This window comes from Cricetulus griseus, chromosome 3 (genome assembly GCF_003668045.3).
Source record: "Cricetulus griseus strain 17A/GY chromosome 3, alternate assembly CriGri-PICRH-1.0, whole genome shotgun sequence".
Lineage (NCBI taxonomy): Eukaryota > Metazoa > Chordata > Mammalia > Rodentia > Cricetidae > Cricetulus > Cricetulus griseus.
The window spans coordinates 146,329,238-146,349,195 of NC_048596.1; the positions used below are offsets into that span (position 1 = coordinate 146,329,238).

The 19,958-nt window shown below is 46.8% G+C and overlaps 1 protein-coding gene and 1 pseudogene across 11 annotated transcripts in view; both read left to right on the top strand.

Annotated features, from left to right (window-relative positions):
- The window catches only part of Nav2 (neuron navigator 2), a 356,301-nt gene that overhangs the window by 57,407 nt on the left and 278,936 nt on the right, over positions 1 to 19,958 (top strand). The gene's annotated exons all lie outside the window — the stretch shown is intronic.
- Positions 6,776 to 6,874, top strand: LOC113835126 (annotated as a pseudogene).

Genomic DNA, 19,958 nt, shown 5'->3' on the forward strand with positions numbered 1-19,958 from the left:
AGTACTCTCCCATGTCACCCACACAGGCTAATATCCGACTTACATCAAAGGCCATGGCTGGGGACTACGGAAATGAGAGGAAGGAGGAGACAATGCTGTAGAGGCAGATTGGTGGATGTTGAATCACTCCCCAAGGCAAGGTGTCTGCAAATCTGCAGAGACTTGACACCTGCTGGGGTAAATTCACAGCTGTCAGCCTCAGGAGCCACTCATGGCACACAACCAACAGCTGGTCTTGGCCGCACGTATCTTCTACTTAGGTACTCATGCCTTGTTCATTTCAAATGTCCTCTCTCTCTCTCTCTCTCTCTCTCTCTCTCTCTCTCTCTCTCTCTCTCTCTCTCTCTCCAGCCTCTATCATTTCAAATGTGTCCCATTGTTAGAAGGGTCTTCCCCAAACAGGAGTTTGGACACACTGCTCTTAGTTTATGAAAGATGACACCCTGCCTTTGCAGGGACCTCATTGGCCTCACCCAAGTGATAATCCTCAACTTTTGCCATTCAGTGGTCTTCATTCTGACTGTTCCACCCCTGCCATGCTACTTCATCCCTGCACCCTCTGGTATGGGTGCTCCACAGATGCTCCTCATTTTTTTTAGGTAAAGTCTGTCACCTGTGAGCACTTCTCAGGCTGTGCATACCTTTCTTCCTTGTGGCTCAGCTGTACAGTGTCTGCTTGCTCCCCTACTTGTCACATACCAGAAAGGCAATCTTCCTACTTCTTGGGACCTCACATGAGACTGGGAAAGTACTACACCATAGAGGCTCAAGGCGAAAGAGCCAGCGCGTCTGTCTGCTGCATATGAGCATGGAAGGACAAGTCCCCACTTTAGTCCCCATATAGAAACTGGGAAGGTATACCTCATGTCTCTGCCTTTCTCCTCCTTCCTCCTTGCATCATAAGTGGTATTTTTCCCTTTCTGACCAGCAAAGCCAATGACTGGGACTCTACAGCGACTTTCTGGAGGATTGTCACTTTCCTAGGAAGTGTGATGAGCCTATAGCAGCTTCCCTAGTGAATGCTTCATGGGCCCCTGGGCTGGCAGCATCCACACAGAGGCTCTGACCTCCTGCCTTCCTCCCCACTACCATGGCCCCCTAGACCAAAATATAAAACAGCAATAGTTAGCCACTGCTTTGCTGTCTTAGCCAATAAGATTTTTGTCAAGCTTTAGTTCTGGAAAATAAAGATATTTTAAGATTTGGCTTCTGTCTATATGTCTATTTTAATACAAAGCATGCATTTCCAAATGTGTGTGTGTGGTATGTTTTCGCCTCTAGGGTGTATGCCTACCCTTGAGTTGCAGAGACCTGGTAACTCCACTGTAGGGCACACACTGTGACAGGTGCTAGGGGTAGGGCAGACACTAGAGGGGGACAAAATAGTTATGGTTGGAACCTGTCTAGTGGGACAAGGTAGAAAAATCCAAGTTAGCGGTGAGCCCCATAGTGAAGCAATGACACTATGTGAATAGAGGAGAGAGGAGGAGGAGAAAGTTGCTCCATTAACACTGGTTAAAAGTCCTTCAGGGCAGGTGACCCCAGAAATGAGACCACAGGTGAGTTTAGGGGAACAGTGTTCCAAGGAAAGGAAATGTCAGATGTGAGGTGGGAAGGACCTTGATAAGTTAACCACAGACCAAAGGCAACTGTCGCTGGAGCACAGAAAGTCAGGGATGGAGGTGAAAGTGCAGGTAAATAAGCCAAAGAAATTTAATTAAAATTAAATTAATTAATTAACTACTTTAATTTAAATTTGACTTACTTATTTTTAATGAGAAAAATAAAATCCTGAAGGATGGAGGTTATAGGGAAATATTTTCTTCTACTTGGTCTGTTTTAAAAATCATTCTTCAAAAGATTGGGACCTGTCTTCTCACTTTCTCTCATTTTGAAGTTTTGGCTGCTGAAAAGAACATATAATAACATGAAATAACATATAATAGGTTAGGTTCCAAGAATCTTAGTCCAACTCTGTCAGTTCTGTGGAGGCAGCTTTGCCTTCCTCGACTATTACTGCTGCCCAAGTCAGACACTGGGCTTGAGGTCTGGGTGCCCAGGGTCATTGAGGGGGGGGAGGGTGCCAATCTCCAAAGTTTCAGAGAAAGAAAAGTATAACCCAGCCTGCAGCAGGTAGAGAACACTGAAGAGGAAACAAAGCATTGAAAGCTATGTCATTGCCTGTCCCCTACTCCCCTGCCAGGCCACTCCTGCAGCTGCCAGGTGTGTTTGAAAACATCCAAGCTCCAACCTTCATGTAGCAGGAAATAAATATCTTCAAGGGTGTGAGCCGGTGGGTGGGTGGTGGGTGTGTGTGTGTGTGTGTGTGTGTGTGTGTGTGTGTGTGTGTGTGTGTGTGTGTGTGTGTGTGTTGCATGCCTGTGTCTATCATACAGCCACAATCTAGATTCCAGCTGTCTTGGGGTGCCAGTGAGTACCACAAGACAATTTGGGTGAGTTTGATGCAGAAAGTGAGATGGAGCTGAGCACGTGTTGGAAGAGAATACAAGCTGGTGTCCTGGCTAAGAACCAGAATGGTCCTGGAAGCCACAGCCCCCTCTCGGGATCGCAGCCCGCCCTCCTGCCCAAGGCTGTCCCGCCTACCCTAGCCCTCTTCGCAGGAGTTAAGGACCTCCCCGCTGGGCTTGGCTGCTCTCCGTTCCCCTGCACCGGGCTCTGCGACAGTGGCCGGTGCACCCCCCCGCCCTCCACCACGCGGAGGGGCCCCAACGTCTGCCTGCTTGCTGGTGCATAGGGGAGTTATTGGATCGCGCTGAGGAAGCACGGCACTCAAGAAGTGTGGACATAGGGCTTCTGCTCTTGCCTTGGGTTTCCCCAGGGCTGGGAGAAGTGACCTCCGTGACCTGCCAGGGATGCCCCAAGAGGCTGCAGAACAGTGGACGACCTGGCGCCGGGGCCAGACCAAGGACTTTGCTGGCAGGTGCTTCGGCTCCTTTTTTCTTCTTCCCTTCCTTTTTTCCCCTCCCTCCTCACCCTGAAGTAAGATGAGCGTGATGCTGTGGTACTGGGAACAGAATAATTCCACCATGAAGCTGGTAAGGGAACACCGCAGACTCGCAAACTCCACTTTGGTCTCTTCCCTGACAGCCTGAATTGTTACTGAAGTGGAAAATCCCTGATCCGAAGTTGGTATTTCTCTTTTTGTTTTGAAGGGAGAGAGAGAGAGAGAGAGAGAGAGAGAGAGAGAGAGAGAGAGAGAGAGAGAGAGAGAGAGAGAGAGAGAGAGAGAGAGAGAGATCTCCCTGTCCCTTCCACCTACTAATTTCTGAGGCTCCGTGCGGTTGCATCTCCAGGGTCATCTCCTTGACACAGAGCTGTATTCTCTAGGCAGGTCTTGGGTCAGCGTGGTCTGCCTCGTGGACCCCTGCCCAGCATTGTGTTGTACTCCTTTAGAATGCACGTGGGTACTGCTTCCTTGAGGGCTGGCTCATTTGGGGTTGTGGGTGGGAATATGTGGCCCCCTCTTCTTATTCCCCCTTACAGAGTTGCGGTTGGTGCTTTTAAAGCTTTCAAGAAGCCTCCAGGCTTCAGGTACTTTCCCCCTCAGTTTTCAAAAGTAACCGCCACTCCCTCCAGGGAGAGGTGAGGCCGGCAGTGCTTTCCTTGCTGCTCTTGGATGGTTGAATTGTTTTGCCATCTCAAGCAGGAAACGTGATCCAAAGCCTCTTCTCCTGGCTTTGGCTTTGTGGGGTGTTTTTGTTGTTGTTGTTGTTGTTGTTGTTTTGTTTTTTGTTTTTGTTTTTGTTTTTTTCAGATGGCAGGGATAGCGATTCCCTCATTGAAGTCAGTGTCCTCAGCACACGGTGAACAAAGGTTCCCACTTTGCAGCTCTAGTGCTGAACTTGATAGGTAATAAGAACTCAATAAATAATAATGTGGGTAAGCTAGAATGCATACTTACTGGGCGATCTCTAAAGAAGCTGTTTTAAAACAACACCAGCAAAATAATGGACACTGAGCTTGAGCCTTCACATAATGAAGTATTGTTGGCAAAGTATGCTTTAGCGTTCATGCTGTGTGTGTTGTGATTGGCCTGTGTAACCTTAAGCAACTGTTTTACAGCTTGGTTTAAGGTGCTGTAACATTAGCAGACATTACTCGCCTTTGCTGCTCCAGGTCATGATTACAGCTCCTTAATCCTTTCCTGGAACCTTCTCCCAGCTTGCTGTGGGAGAGCCAGCGGTCTCCTCACTTCCTCCCCAGGTCATGCCTGAGATGCCACTCTGCCATGCAGCACAGGAGAGCCAGGACCCAGTCTAAATGGCAAAGGTGGCTGGACCTAAGGCTTTTATGAAGAAAATGGATTCTGTGCCAGGCAGGGAAACCATAAAACATCCCCAGTAGATGGCATCTGGGGCCCAGTGACAGGTGCCTGAGGTCAGAACTGGGACATCCTCGCTGTCTCTTCGGCCTATAGAGAGAGCTTTCTTCCAAGTGGGTCAGGGGTCAGTCTTTATTGGGTCTGTCTGGGTCTTTAGACTTGTCTCCTTTTCAAATGAATGGCAAAGACCACCTAAGATGGCTGGACTCCTTTCCCAATCAGGCATAGGAGGGGTGGAGGAGCGCAGACAACTTGCTAGCATGCACAAGGCAACAGTTGCTTCCTGGGTACCCCACAGTCCAAATCCCAGTCAGGAAAATGCTTGGCTGGGTCTTGACATTCAGAGAGCTTCATGTGTCCCACAAGAGGGCCTCATCCCTTCTTCAGAGTCTGAGGAGCAGCATATACATTGCAAATCAATGTGTCAAGCTACCAGCCATCTGCTGTGAACTTGCTCTACTAGGGAACATGACCTTAGTAGACACACCAGCTGCATCACGACTGCCATTTACTAAATCTGAACCCATCTCCTTTTCTGCAAAACAGGGTTTTTCAGTTCTCTGTCCTTGTACAAAGATGATATGGGGTAATCTAAGAACAGGATCCAGACCAGAGTGTGAAACACTGGTGTAGTTTAAGTGGGAACAGCCAATCTTCTTGTCATCCTCATTTTCTTTAACAATCTGTGTCCCACTTTGCCTGTGTGGCTGGGGAATGGCTTGGGGAAAGCAAACCTTTCTTATCTTTGAATCATCAGTGGAGCAGCAGGAGGGAGCTCCCTGAAAACGTCTTAGAAGTCAATTGTGTGTGAATAACAGCCCACAATGGGGCCTGGGGCCAGAGGTGGGTCCCTGAACTTTCATCGTTGATGCAGTTCAATAATCATGAAGTCAGTTAACCTGCAGCTTGAGAAATCTCTTTTCTGGTTCAATAGTGGAGCAGAGGTTTTACTTCATGTTTTATTTTAAAGCTAATTGGATTAAAAAAATAAAGCCAAGAATCATTATAGGAAAAGTTTGAATCTCTCTGTGTTATCTCTGCAGGGGAATGTCAGAAATGCACCTGCCCACCTTGGAGAGAAGGCGGTGGCTGGTAGATCTTCAATGAAAGAAAGAGAGAGGAGGTCACTGCCGGGAGTGGATAAGCTTAGGCACAGCCAGGAGTGTGATGTGGGCGGATGTGACATCCTTGTCACCCCTCATCTCCCTTCTTTTGGGTTCTTTCCTGTTAGGCAGGACATGGAGAGACAAGGGGGTGATGCTGAGCAGCTGCTATCACAGGAGAAGCGGTATCAGAGTGGTGGGGAAAAGACACCCAGAGAAGTACCTGTCCCCACCTTACAGTCTGTTTAGCCCAGAGCCCAGGCTCTGGTCATATGACTTCTAGATTCTTGATCTGTAACTAGGGACCAGAGCATCTCCCAGGACTGATGTGACAGTTAGGGAGAAGTCGCAGCAGGTTTTACCCTCAGGCCAGGCAATCAATTTGTGGGAAATGAAGGGCTGCCCTGATCTGTGAGTGTGTGTGTGTGTGTGTGTGTGTATGTGTGTGTGTGTGTGTGTGTGTGTGTGTGTGTTTCTACACACAGAGAAGGGAGCAGTGCCCTCATGGCCAGCAGTGCTGAGCTTGGGGAAGTATCACTCAAGACTCCTTCGGTCCAGCTTTTCCTTTTATCTCAAATCTGATACAGTGACCATACATTTATGGTCAAGAAGAGATTTAAAAAAGGGTTGCTAAAATAATCTTAATTGCCAATGTGCAGGGAGACTTTAGTTTGCAGATTACCCAGATTCCATTTCATCTTCCCACAAGTCTGCAAACCAGAAACTATTTGATAACAGCCCCTGCTTGTGCAGATGAGGAAAAAGAGGCTCAGACTTTAATGACCTGCCTCTGGTTTTCTGGTAGCAATGACCAGGCATCACATCGTTCACTTCAGAGAGCTGTGTGCCTCCTAGAGACCAGCAGGGCTAAGGCACAGATAGGGCTGCAAGAGTTTATGACCTGACTGTGCCCTTTGCAGCATTTCTCTTTGTGGGCCTCTTTGTGAGCTGTTCTGGCCTATTGTCCTTCTTTATACTGGGGAATGCTGGAAACAAGGTGCAGAGAAAGTCATGGTGGGTGAGTAATCCTGAAAAAAACAAAAAACAAAAAACACTTACAGGACCCTTCCTCGAAATGATAGAGAAAGTAGCTCTGAACAAGGAGTAATGAAAAATAATGATGCTAAATGTGCCACTAACCTTTGACCTTTCTCCAGAGGCACTGGTCAGCTTGCCCCTCCCCTCCCACACACACAACCTGCCCTTAGCTAGACTAATAGGGAAATTAGAAAGGGTCAGGAGCTGTGGGTTTCTGTATGTGTTCCAATAGTTCTACTCAAATTCAAAGCCTGCTATGGTCCTCCAGGTGCTGTCTTCTGAGCACGAGCGTGCATGTTCACTTCGGCACACATATACTAAAATTGGAATGATACAGAGATGATCCCTGTGCAAGGATGACACTCAAATTCCTGAAGCATTCCATATTTTTAGTACATGAAAGACAACAAGAACAACAAACCTGGAAGACCAGTGTGCATCTTGGGGGATGTGTCAGTGGGTAAGGTGATTGCTGAGCATGCACAAAGACCTGACTTTAGATCCCTGGTATTCACCTAAAAGTTGAGTGCGGTGGCATGTGCCTAGAACCATACCACTGGGGAGGTGAGGCAAATTCCAGAGACTCCCTGAGCAGCTAGCTAGTCTCCCTACAATGGTGAACTCCAGGCTCAGTGAGAGACTGCTTCTAAAGAAATAAGATGAAGGGTGGTAGAGGAAGGCACTCAAGTTGACCTCTGGCCTCCACATATGCATGTATGGGAGGGCACACACACACCATACACAAACAACACCAGTGCCTCTTTGATATTTTCTTTTCCTGGCTTGAAATATAATTGCCAAAGAAAGAAAGAAATATTTAAGGTGTTCGATGTACACATGTTTGATGACATATGAACGAACACACAGTGAAATGATTACTACCATGACATCCCTTGCTGAGGTGGGCTCTTCCTCACCTCTACCTGGATAGGCCGTTTCTCATTTCATCAACTCCATTTTTCAGAATAAAGCTCATTGGCACTCATTTGAAGTTACTCCCATCTTTCACTGGGAAATATCAGTTATTTCTGCTCTTGGACATTGTTAGGTTTTTCTCTGCTTTCCACTAATTGTAATTGGCAAAACCTTTTCCATCTGCTGGCTACTGAACACTATCTGTTTTCTGTTAGTCCTTTAATGCTCAAGGGCAAGAAATTCCACCCTTTCTTCAAGAAGCCAGGTTGGGGTAGACAGGAATGCTTCCATATGCATCTCTACTGTGTGTAATAAGCCTTGGTATTCATTTCAGAATCAAGACAGTTGCATGTGCAGAAGTTTTAGCTTTGGCTAATTACTGGGGAAGTAAAGATTGGAACATTGAAGGAAAAGAAAGCAAAACCCTGAAATTAGCAAGTAACTTCTGTGGATGACATTTGGGGAGGTTACACATTTTCCTTCATTTTTGTGTTAATAGAGACATAGAGATTTATAATTAGTCCCTCTGGTGACCCAGCTGTGCCTGCTTTACCAACATAATTGTTTTTGTATGGAGTTAGTACAAAACATTTTTGGTTTCTATTTCTGACCTCTACTATATAATGCCACCCACCCAGAAGACATGTGGCTAACTAAGCTTTTCTTGAGGGTCTCTAATCTATCTAGGACATATAGTCTGCTGTCATCTCAACCTGCCGCCAGCCCAGTGCTCTTCCCAGGTGTTGTTCTTGTGATTTATATGTCATTGCAGATGTAATGTGATAAGGATTGCAGGCTGAGAGGTGGTGAGACTGTCAGAGAGCCCAGCCAGCTATCCAGGATGCTGTGGGGCAGGGGGTCAGGATGAGGTGAGGTAGGTCTTCTTAAGCAGGGTAACTAGACAGGTGTGCTGGAAGTACTTGGAAATGCTGGGAGGTAGGAGAGACTTGTCCTTGCTTCTGAAACTGCTAACTCCATCCTGTCAAAATACTATGGGGGGAGACAGAGATGGTGTTGCCACCCAGGTGAAGTTCCAGGATTCCAGACTGACAGACAATGGTGCCATCCCCAGTCAGAAACCTTCAGTGCAGCTGAGTTTGTTAGGGACGAAGCCCTGCTTGTCCATGGCATTCAAGACCTCCTGTGTGGTTGTGTTTTCAGTCTCTATTCATCTTGCTGCATCCAGGCAGGAGTTGTTCCTCCAGCTGGCATAGCCCGCAGAAGTCTTCTGTATTCATGCTTTTTTAAAAAAAGAAATCTGTCTGTATACTTGTCTATTTTCTCTTTTAACAGATTCATTGGTATTTTTTTAGGTGTGTATATGGTATGTATGTAAGTGTGTGCAGATCAGAGGACAACTTTGAGGCCTCAGTTCTCTCCTACTCATTGAGGCAGGGGGCTGTCTTGTTTTTGCTGATCACCCTACTCCAGGGAATTCTCCTGTCTCTGTTTCCTATCTGCCCGTAGGAGTGATGGGATTATAGATGGGTGCCACCACATTAGGCTTTTTTTTCTTTTCTCCCTCCAGAGATGAGGACTGAACCTAGGGCCTTATACTTGCTAGGCAGTGTTCCATCCCTGAACTATATTCCCACCCCCATAATTTATTTATTTTTGTTTTATGTGCATTGGTGTTTTGCCATCATGTATGTCTGTGTGAGGGTATCAGAAACCCTGGAACTGGAGTTACAGTTTTGAGTTGCCATGTTGGTTTTGGGAATTGAACCAGGGTCCTCTGGAAGAACAACCCTTAACTGCTGAGCCACCTCTCCAGCCCCACATCTATGTTTTAAAACATAGGTTCTGGGGGTTGAGCTCAGGTAGTCAGGTTTGTAGGATAAAAGCACTTTTACTGGCCGAGTCATCTCACCGGCCCAATTAATTCATTTTCCAAAGCCCACATCAAGCACCCTCCTCACATAGGAGCAAACCCCTGCAGGGGTGAGACACCGGCCTCTCTTTTTTTTTTTCACTTTGCGGGTAGCAATGGAGTTAAAGCAGCTTGCTCTACCTTGGGTTACCAAATTTCCACAACCTCAAAGCAGTGAGATGAACCATGGACTGAAACCTTCAAAACAGTGTGCCAAGATTAACCTTTCTTATTTCCAAGTTGGTTTAAACTCCAGTGTTTTGTCACAGTTAATGAAAGCTAATACACAATCAAATCAAATCCTGAGTCTTGCTGCCTTTGGCAGTGTGACCTTGGACCAGTCATGGAACCTCTGCCCCCTCTCTGTTTATGAGCATCATGGGGATTCTGTGAGAGTTAAATGAACTACTGTGAACAAAGTCTCAGTGCAGCACCTGAGGTATAAAGTTGTCAAGCCGAGGGAAGGAATTGTCCCCTTTGAGCCTGGAAAGGCACTGAGGATATGCAAGGCATGTTATTGTTTGGGTTGGACATTTAGCTGAGCAGTGAACTCTGCAGTGATTTTACTTGATCTGTCAGGTTTTCCTTATGATCTTGTGGAGGGTAAGAATCGCCGTGCTTGCATGCTGGACTCAAACTCCAGTTGGCAGACTTTGAGCTAAGCAGCCACAGCCAGAATGGACAGTAGAGTCCAGGATTGAGAGTCCTGGAATGTCATCATTACTATCAGGAAGAGGCCCTGCAAACAAGGAGCCCCAGCCACGCACTTCAGAGAGGGACCAGCCCAGGGCCTCTTGTTTATGACCACTCTCCACACACCTGCCATTACTCACCCTTCCGGTCTCTCTAACAGAGGTGCAAAAGAAGAGCCAACACTTAGAATCATGCCTGGAAAAGCCATGTTTCTTTGGAAATGGGCCTCAGATGACGTAACCCTGTGGTATCCCATTACCCGGTTCTTGGCTAATCTTTGTATAAAAACTTGTTTAGGTGAAATTTGAGTCTAGAGAAGCCAGTTAAAGTACATTACTTTCTCACTATTGAATGCCTCCTGGATTTGGGATAACATTTAATCTAAAAAGTAAAGAGATATTTCCTGAGATAGCATTGAGTTCATGTTTGGAAATTAAACCAACTGAGTTTATTGCATCTTTTTTTTAAGTACAAACTTTGGTAGTAGATGTTCTCGCTACCAAGTAATGTCTAGCCTGGTCACTGCACTGGGAGAGTGGGGAGCTAGAGACGTGGCAGTTTTCAATTCTTAGAAGCTGACCCACTGCCTCTCTGGCTGCACATTATTCCAGCTTCAGCCATATTTTGGTTTAAGGGGGCTATCTTTTGAAATCATAGTTTTCAGGCCCAGGGAAAATCAGCAGACAGGCCTGATTTAGTTCATGCTACCTGAGTCTCACAAACTCACAAACTGTGAGACTTGTTCCTTGCCCTTTTATCCTTTGCAAAATGCTTCCCTCTCTGTAGCAATGAATGAGCAGCCACCTTATGCCTGGGAAGGAGAATGCTGCTTGTGGGCCTGTGTGGGCAGCAAGCTGTCCAAAGAGGGGAAAGAGTGAATGTGGGAAATCAGAGTATGAAGTCTATCACTGTCCCTTATTTCCAGAAGTTGTGTGTATTATAGACATGTGAATATCCATATATGATTGACTTAAACTCCTAAAAGGCATTTGACAAAGACTGTCTATGGTTCCATTCTGTGATGTTTAAACTGCAAAGTCCTGGGGCTGGAGAGATGGCTCAGTGGTTAAGAGCACTGGCTACTCTTCCAGATAACACAGGTTTGATTTCTAGCACCCGCATGATGGCTCACAACCATCCTGTTCCAAGGGATCTGACACACCAGACATCCATGAAGCACAGACATACATATAACCAAAACATCCAAACAAGTAAAATGGAAACTAAATTGTTAAGTCCTATTGACTGGGATCTGCATAGGAGTGGTTGTGGATAAAGAATGTCATCTCACATGTCTTGCTTTTGACTGTGTCATCTGCACCCTTCTTAGCACACGCATATTCATAGAAAAGCTAATACTTACCTTACTTGGAGAATATGGTCCTGGGCTGAGATCCAGAGCCACTCACCAAGCCCCTTCCATCAGAATCAATGGCAGTCACAGAGGTGCCATCCTTTCATACCCTAGAAGCCATCCAGCGCCTGCTACATGCCCAATGCTTAGTCATCATTTTTATTTTTCAGCAGCACACAGAGTGATCACATGCAATCCAGGGCTTCTTATTACAAGCATAACACAGTGAGTAAACCAATGGGATAGCTAGTGGAAAGACCTGAGTCTCGTGTGGCTCTAAACCTCTTGGTCCTGGCTGCAGCCAGGGGTCCCAGTCCACCAGAGATTCATTCCATAGTCAACATTGGTTAAGTGTTTCTAGGGTTCTGTAGTGACGTGATATGTCCTAGATGTTTGGACAAAGCTCTAGGAATCTTTTTTTTTACTTCCATTTTTTAAAATTTAAATTAGAAATGAGATTGTTTTACATATCAATCCCAGTTCCCTCTCCCTCACCTTCTCCCCTGCCCCACACAGACTCCCTATCCCATACCCTTTCTGCTCCCCAGGGAGGGTGAGACCTTCCATGGGGAATCTTCAGAGCTCTAGGAATCTTCTGGCAAGGCTCCTGGGTGAACCCTGACACACTGGGTCTGGGAAAATGGAGAATGTAGACATCTACCTAGCACCTGTCATTTGGCTGCCACCTCATATGTCCTCTGCATGCTTCCTCTCATGTGGTCCTGGGATGAGACTGGGGAAAGTCACCAGGCCCTTTACATCAGAATCAAGTTATCACAAGCCCTCATTACTGCTGGGTTTTACTGTGTGTTCTCAGGAGGGAGCCAATGGGTTCTGGGTCTCAAATTAGCCCACATGGAGTTAATTCACCTGTTGTATGTGATGGCAGGGCATATTTGATGAAGACCTTTAATTCTGATACTTGGAAGATGGGTTGAGCCTCCTTGAATTTCTGTGGCATCAGAAATTCTGTCCTTTGGAGTGGTGGGTTTCTAGTTGTTCTGGGTCTTACATGCTTTGAGATTCTGTGTCTGGTCCAGGAAATAGGAAGGTGATAAAGATGACTGCTTCTCCTCCAGGATTTGTGCTGTGGAGGCCTCCTCTAGTAAGCATTAGCTGGATGCTAGAATCGCAGACAAGGCATCCACTGGTGAGCATGCCTCTCTGTAGACTCACAGGCAACGCCTGCCAACTGGCTGTCAGTGGTGAGCAGAGACAAGGAGACTTTGAAGAGTCCTGAGGCTTTTAGCCTGGGAAATGTGTGCTGCAGTCCTGAGAGATCCGTAAGGCAAAAGGGAGTTGCAGCAGAGAGTAGCCAGCTAGACATGATGGATTGGTTTTGGCAGTACCACGTTGGAAGTTATTCATAGCATTTTTCAAGTTCTGTTGAATATTTATCTACACTGTGGTCCAAATGGTACAAGGGGAATGTGAATCAGCGTAAGCAATGCCCATGCCCTCATCCTTCCTCTTGTCCCAGGGACATAAACCGGCCTTCACTAAGCTGCCTGTGTAGATCCTCAGCTCCAGGATGGCCGATAAATAGTAAAGAATCTGACTGAATCCAGAGGCAAGTTGCCTTCTTACCTCCCTGCTTGAGTCCACACGGTCAGCCTAACCTGTCTCACCCCAGGATCTAAGGTAGAGACTTGGAATGAGGAGGAAGAGGGCCAGAAGTACCTCTCCTCAGAGCAAAAGGGACTTGATGGAGCTTTGTGCCCGGCTTTAAACACAGCAACACTACCTACTGGTGACCTGGGGTCCCAAGGTATCCTTTGGTACCCAGACTCCTGCAATAACACAACCTGTGATGCTCAGGTACTATGTAAAGTGGTGTTTTCATATGACCTATGCACACCTTCCTGCATACTCTAACTCATCTCTGCCTCGTTTACAGAACTTAATACAATGGAAATGGCATGTAATTAGTTATTACACACTTTGCTGAGGTTTAGACACATACAGCAGAAATGTAGTTTTTTAAAAAGATTTTTTTCGACCTGTTGTTGGTTGAATTGCAGATTAGGAACCTGTGGCCACACAGAGGGTGCACTACACTGACTTTGCCAAGTCAGATTAGGCACAGCTCCTTTTGTAGGAAGAGTGACCTGGTTACAGAGAAAAAACCAAATAAATGAGTAGAAAGTCATTTTCCTGGGAACCTAAGTGGGAACTTGGGACAGAGGGCAAAGGGGGAAAGTTCCATTTCTTTCCAACAAGGTTGATTGCTGCCAAGCTTCCTACAGAGAAACTGGGGCAAGGAGACTCATGTGGAAAGGACATACTTCTCCACACTACCCAGCATGAAGTGGGAACTGCCGTGTGTGTGTGTGTGTGTGTGTGTTGTGTGTGTGTGTGTGTGTGTGTGTACAGCATGCCAGAAGGATAACTGGCTTCTCAGCAGGACATAGAACCCTCCCTCCCTACCCTGCCAGGCTGCTGATGAAGCTGAGATTGCAGAAGGGAGGGAGTCCCCTCTGTGACCTGATGACATTAGCAACAAAATAACTTGGTCCAGATCATCATGATCTTGGACTAATGACAATTTGTCTGGACTTCAGAGCTTCTGGTGGGAACATTGGAAGGTTTGCTGAGTCCTTTCTCATGGTGTTAAGAGCACTTATTCCTCTTGCAAAGGACTCAAGTTCAGTTCCCAGCACCCATGTCAGATGGCTCACAACCACCTTAACTTTGGCTCTGTGGAGGTTCAGTAAACACACACACACACACACACACACACACACACACACACACACACACACACACCTGTAATTTAAAACAATATTTTTTAAATTTAAAAACAGGTTCTAGAAATTCAGACTTGTCTGCAGGCTAAAGAACCTTTAGAAAAACTTCCCAAAGCTAGGACTTGAAGGCAGGCTGGAGGTAGGTGAGATTTAGAAAGGAAAAGTCGCAGGTGGGATGAATGGGAAGTGTAAAGGCATAGATTTTCATGTTTTGTGAAATTTTTGTACAGCTAGCAGGAGAGCAACTCATGTGCCCTTGGTGTTCCTGGCTCAGAGAAAGAGGACTGACTCTTCTTAGAGAGCCTAAATGCCAACCCTGACGCTTACTTGCTCCATGCCAAGCAATGTGATGCCAAGGATAATTTAGCGTGAATATTTCAAGGGTAATATGTTCCAGATGTAGTGCTAAATAACCCCCCATCAGTCCCCCACCTTTGCTCTATCTACTCCTGACAGCCAGAGTTTCTCAGCCCATGCCCTGGTTGACATCTGCTTGACAGACAAGTCCTTGAAGCCTGTCCTACAGGTTACAGGATGTCCAGTTGTGCCATTAGCATCTGCCTTTTGTGATGTATTTGATGGCAATTCTGTCATCTCAGCTTTAGGAAGTGAAAGCATGAAGATCAGGAGTTCAAGGGTAACCTGGGCTACATGAGATATGTCTCAAAACAAAAAAAAAATATTTTAAGCCCTTGAAACCCCAAGGTCAGCTGTCCATACACCTTTAGTCCTAGCACTCAGGAGATAGAGGCCAGAGCCTGGTTTACAGAGTGAGTTCCAGGACAGCCAGGACTAGACAGAGAGAAATCTTGTCTTAAAAAAAAAAGCCCAAAAAGAAAAGGAAAAAAATTCCAAGGTCCATTCCTTGACTTTCTCAAATCTTTGATATATCGAGATTTGACCTGACCTTTCCCAGCCCCCAGTGGAAGGCATGAATGTGTTTGCAGACCTCACTGTCACTGGAACTGGTATGAGCTTGGTATCTTAGCAATGTACAAAGTCCTGGGTTCTATCCCCAGCATGCATAAAACCAGGTATGATGGTGCATGCATGTAATCCTACACCTAAGAAGGGGGGGGCATGAGAATCTGAAGTTCAAGCTCATCCCCCATTACATAGTGAGTTTGAGGCCAGCTTGGAATACACAAGACTCTTTCTCAAAAACAAGCAAAGATCAGCGACAACAGGGAAGTAGCTAGAAGGCCTAAAATGGCTTATTGTCTGGCCCTCTGTGAATATCAGATAAGCACAGACTTGAATCCAATCAAATAGAATCATGCAAGTTGGCATAAGAGAAGTGAAACCAGGTCTCATCTTAGGAGCGAATCAGTCAGGCCTTGATTAAAGAGAATAACTTCATGCTGTCTGAGTATGGACTATCCAATGGTGAGAGAAAGAATTGGTTGGATGGGACAGTCTATAATTGGGCTAAGCATCATGGCACTGTTCTGAACATCACTAGTCGTCTTGCAGTAGCACTGGGGCCTCCCTGCCCCTCCCTGGAGCAGAGCCTCAGCTGTATGAAGCATGGAGAAGTCATGAAGATTCTTTACATTCTCAGACTACTTTCTGGGAATCTTGCAAAGCTTGGCTTCTTCTCTGATTACTCTTCTCATGGCTGAGTTCAGCAGCGTTTTGCAAACCTGGACTTTGAATCTGGGAAAATGCTTTATGACCGTTTTTATGACCTCAAAGCAACCCATGAAGGCAACTAACTTCCTTCTGTCTGCCAAAGGGGAAAAACCAAGGGCCTGGTAAATTGCCCAGGATCTCCTTGGCTGCACTGCTCATTGTGTGCAGCTCTCATGTGACCAGCCACAGAAGGGCCGTGGCTGGCTCTGGGAAGAGCCTGTCAGCAGCCTCAGCCCGTATTCTTAGGGCCTTCTTGATCTTCCCCGGGAAGGATGGCCCAGTTCAGAGAGCCATATGTGGTCAGGGCTGTATGTTTTCAATGTGGAGCTACAGTGCAACTGAATCCTTCATACTTGAGCCAGCTGACAGCTAGAGAGGGAAAGGGGGTTTGCTTAAGGTCGCAGACCAACATCCCTAACTCCAGTGCAGTTTTTACTCCCGCATAGTTGTCTCAGGTGCCTCAGGGGCCAGTTTTCCTTCAGAGGCCGAATAGCCTGGTGAGCATATCCAGGGCTTCTCGGGGTCCAAAATAGCCTATGAAACAAACAAGGCTTCTGGAGCCTGCTCCCCTCAGTCCCTGTCCAACACAGCTACTCACCTGTGCGACCATCCAGACCTCAAATGTTCTCATCTGTGTGTGGAATAATCATGGTCTCTCTGCCCCTGTGGTATGTGGAAGACTGTGGAGGGCTCATGACAGTACCTGTCACAGCACAATATTACTGTTGTCGTAGCTATTGTATGAGCCCCAGCTACTGCTGACTGGCTCTGTGACCCTAAGAAAATGATCTGACATCTCTGAGCCTTGGGTATCCTTTCTGTAGTGATAATTCTGGTTTACTTTGGAAGCCAATCAGAATACAGAACAAGTCTGTTTAGAAGGTCCAGGCACACTCACCTCTTTCATCCCAACACATGAGGATGCTGTGGAGGAGTCAGCTACACAGCTTGGCTCAGCACCACACAGTTGCTTGGGTCTCTCCTTTTCCAGGGGTAGGACTCAGGGCATCATCTGCTGACTCCTCAGCTTCAGTGACTTAGCTACTTAAAAAAAAGAATTCTGCTGTATTTTCAGGCACTGGGAGATGGCTCAGTCAGTAAAATGATTGTTGCACAAGTATGAGGACCTGAGTTGAGTGCTAGCATCATGAAAAGCAAGGCGCTGTGGCATATGTGTGTGGTCTCAGCACAGGCAGTTTCTTCTGGCTCATGGGCCAGTCTTGCTGAACCAGTGAGCTCCAGGTTAAGAGGGAGACTCTCAAACAATAAGGGGTGACAGAGGAAGACAGCTATCAACCACTGTCAAACACATACACAAACACACACACATATGAGAGAGAGAGAGGGAGGGAGGGAGGGAGAGAGAGAGAGATAGAATACTACCTGCATTTTCAAATGCATGTCACAGTGATGGGGCACGTGCTACATAGCCAGACTCTTCTATCCCCTTACATGGATTATCTCATTATCTGCACAACAGCCCTGTGGCTTAAGTGCTATTAGTGTCCCCCTTTGATAGATGGGGAAACCAAGTCTCAAAAGATAGCGTACCTGAAGTTACATCCCTATTGAGAAGGAGAACCACAATTTTGAGCTCAGATCAATCTGGCTTAAAGAATCTATACCCATAATCCCTCGTTAGAAGCTATGCCTAGCCCCAGATGCAGTCAAGTCTCATGCAGAACAAACATCACTCACATAAAGAATGCCAAGAGACCATGGTGCTTGGTTCCAGGTTAACCATTGTCACCTCACCAGCTGCTAAATGACAAGAGGACAAGCCCTTTCCCTGCCTCACCCACCCTGTACATCACACCTGCTGGCGCCTGTGAGCAGCCAGCTTGCCGAGCCCCCTTCCTTTTGAGGAGAGCACATGCTAACAGGGCTATAGGAAGCTGTGCCTGAGGGCTGTTCACAGGAGCCACTGGCTCCCCAGGGAAGCTCCAGCCCATTGCTGTTGGTGAATTCATATTGCAAAAGAGTTGGGATGCTATGGATTCTTTTTCCCCCACAAAACAGTTTCCAAGTGAGAATATCAACAGCTGTCACTTTTCTTAAGGTAGATAAGAGCTTCAGGTGGGCTAGTGGTTGGTTAGTAGGGAGGGCTGTGAGCATCCACACAGCAGGCACCCAGTCTCCCCCAGAGAGAGCCTGCAGGGTAGAAGGTAGAAGCAGGTGGAGATATGGGAAAAGTAGAGGGCTTGGGGTTGACTCCTCCAAACCTCAGCATGGCTACATGTTCTGGGCTTCACTTGTGCCCATCAATACGGAGATGGTCACCTGACCCCATCCAATAAGACTGTGGCAGGGAGGGGTGGCAAATATTGAACACAAGTGCTAATGGGTTGCCCAGCCCCTGGGGAATGCTTCTGCCATCTCTGCTCAACAGGGCATGGGCCTCTAGAGGGAGGGACCAGAGGTACTCATGCAGCATAGGTATGGCAAAGGAGAAACATTCAGAGACTTAATGGGACACATATGCCTAGGCCAGGTCACAGGCTTCAAAAGTGTCTGTGCCAGGGCACTTTGTAAAGTTTCTTGGCTGTTTCCTCTCCCCACAAAATCCCAGAAGTCAGAGCTTCACTGCCAGAGTGCATGAGTCTCAGCAGTTGGTACATGGCTCCCACTCCTACCCACAGCAGGACTTGGCTAGTGTCTTGACTCCTCAGGCCTGGGTGCCCCCTAGGTTGCAGCAAGGGAGACTTTTGGACTCACTGTAAAGCTGTGTTCTAGCTGTCTGGATGTCATTGGCACATCAGGTTTGTGGGGGGAGCGGAGCTCTGGGCTTATGGATCTCTGCTGTTCTTTGAGGCAGCTGGAGGCACAGGCCTTCTCTGGAAGTTTCCCAGAAGTTAAGGAGCCCACTGGGTGGGCCTCATTGCATCTCTGGTTTATGTCTCCCTTTGGAATAGCCCTTCTGCCTTATTTGAGACTTCTGGCTACATTGATTGATAGGTGCCCTTGATACTCCTATCTGGACACACCTTCTGGGCTCGCTGAAGCATAATGCCATAGCACATTCTTCCTTATAAGTTACATTCTGTTTGTTCTGAGGAGGTTTGGGGTTCTTAACTTTGAAACTGGACTAAGAATTTTGAGAGTTGGAGTTGTAAGGAATGGAGGAAGCCAGGGGAAGCCAGGGAGCTCCCCACGACCATCTGAATGAGTCTTTTTCTACAGTACCTTTGGAGTAGGTGCCCTGCATTTTCCTGGGTGCAAACATTAAATTTGAAGATGTCTTTTGCTGTCCGTTTTTGGTGTGTATCTAATCAGTTCATCCTTTTATGGTGACTGCATTGAGAAAAGTCAGTCAAATGGGCTGAAATTCCAGCAAAGTTGCAATATGATGTAGTCACTCATGGAGCTTTGATTCACATCTACCCAGAGTATTTGTTCCCCTTCAAAGACTCTCTTCTCTTCCTTCCACCACTGTCACCATCCTCCAGCTTCCTCTACCTACACTGTTCCTGTGGCCCCGGGCTCCAGGAAGGGCTTCCTCTTCTGACCCCACCTCTCAGGTTGACCTACTGAGAACAGACATCATGTCCTGTAGCTCACTCTATACACGTCTCACTGGCTGCTCACTGAATGTAGAAGAAAATCCATCCCACCCCACCCTGGAAATGCTGGCCAGGAAGATCCTTGTGTCATCCAGCCTCTGCTATCATCTTTGGCATGACCACCTGGGTCTACTTTCTCTTCTTGCAAGAGCTTGGTTCCCTCCCACCTGATGGGGTTGTTCCCTCTCCTAGAACACGCACTGCAGGGAACAAGTAAATCCTGAATGAATGTGCATTGTTTGAGGTAGGCACAGCCATGTCAAAAGTACGGATGGGAGTGTCAAAGTTTTCCTCTCTTCTGAGTGTGAATGTTGACAGTGTTTGCAGAAAATGTCCACTGTATCTTTCCCCCTTGCTCTGGGTATTTATGGACGGGACACTCCCTTACAGAATACTAGCCTCCTTGGTCAGCTTTATATAGTAACCCTACCTCCTTGTTTATCTGTATGTAATAACCTGCCCCTGTGCAGCTGTAACTGCAATGACTCCACCTCTCTGTTCAACTGTGTACAATAAACACACCTAGCTTCCAGGGTGCTGTGGCTTCTCCCTCTGAGAACTCAGCTAGCCGTTTCTGTGTCTCTGTGTTTGGAAATTTTCATCCCCTTGGGATCCCAGTTAGTTAATCCTGAAGCTATGCAAGTATTCAGCACCTACCAGTGTCTTTTCGTGCAATGCTTCTGCCTTATGGTATCCTGAGAGGT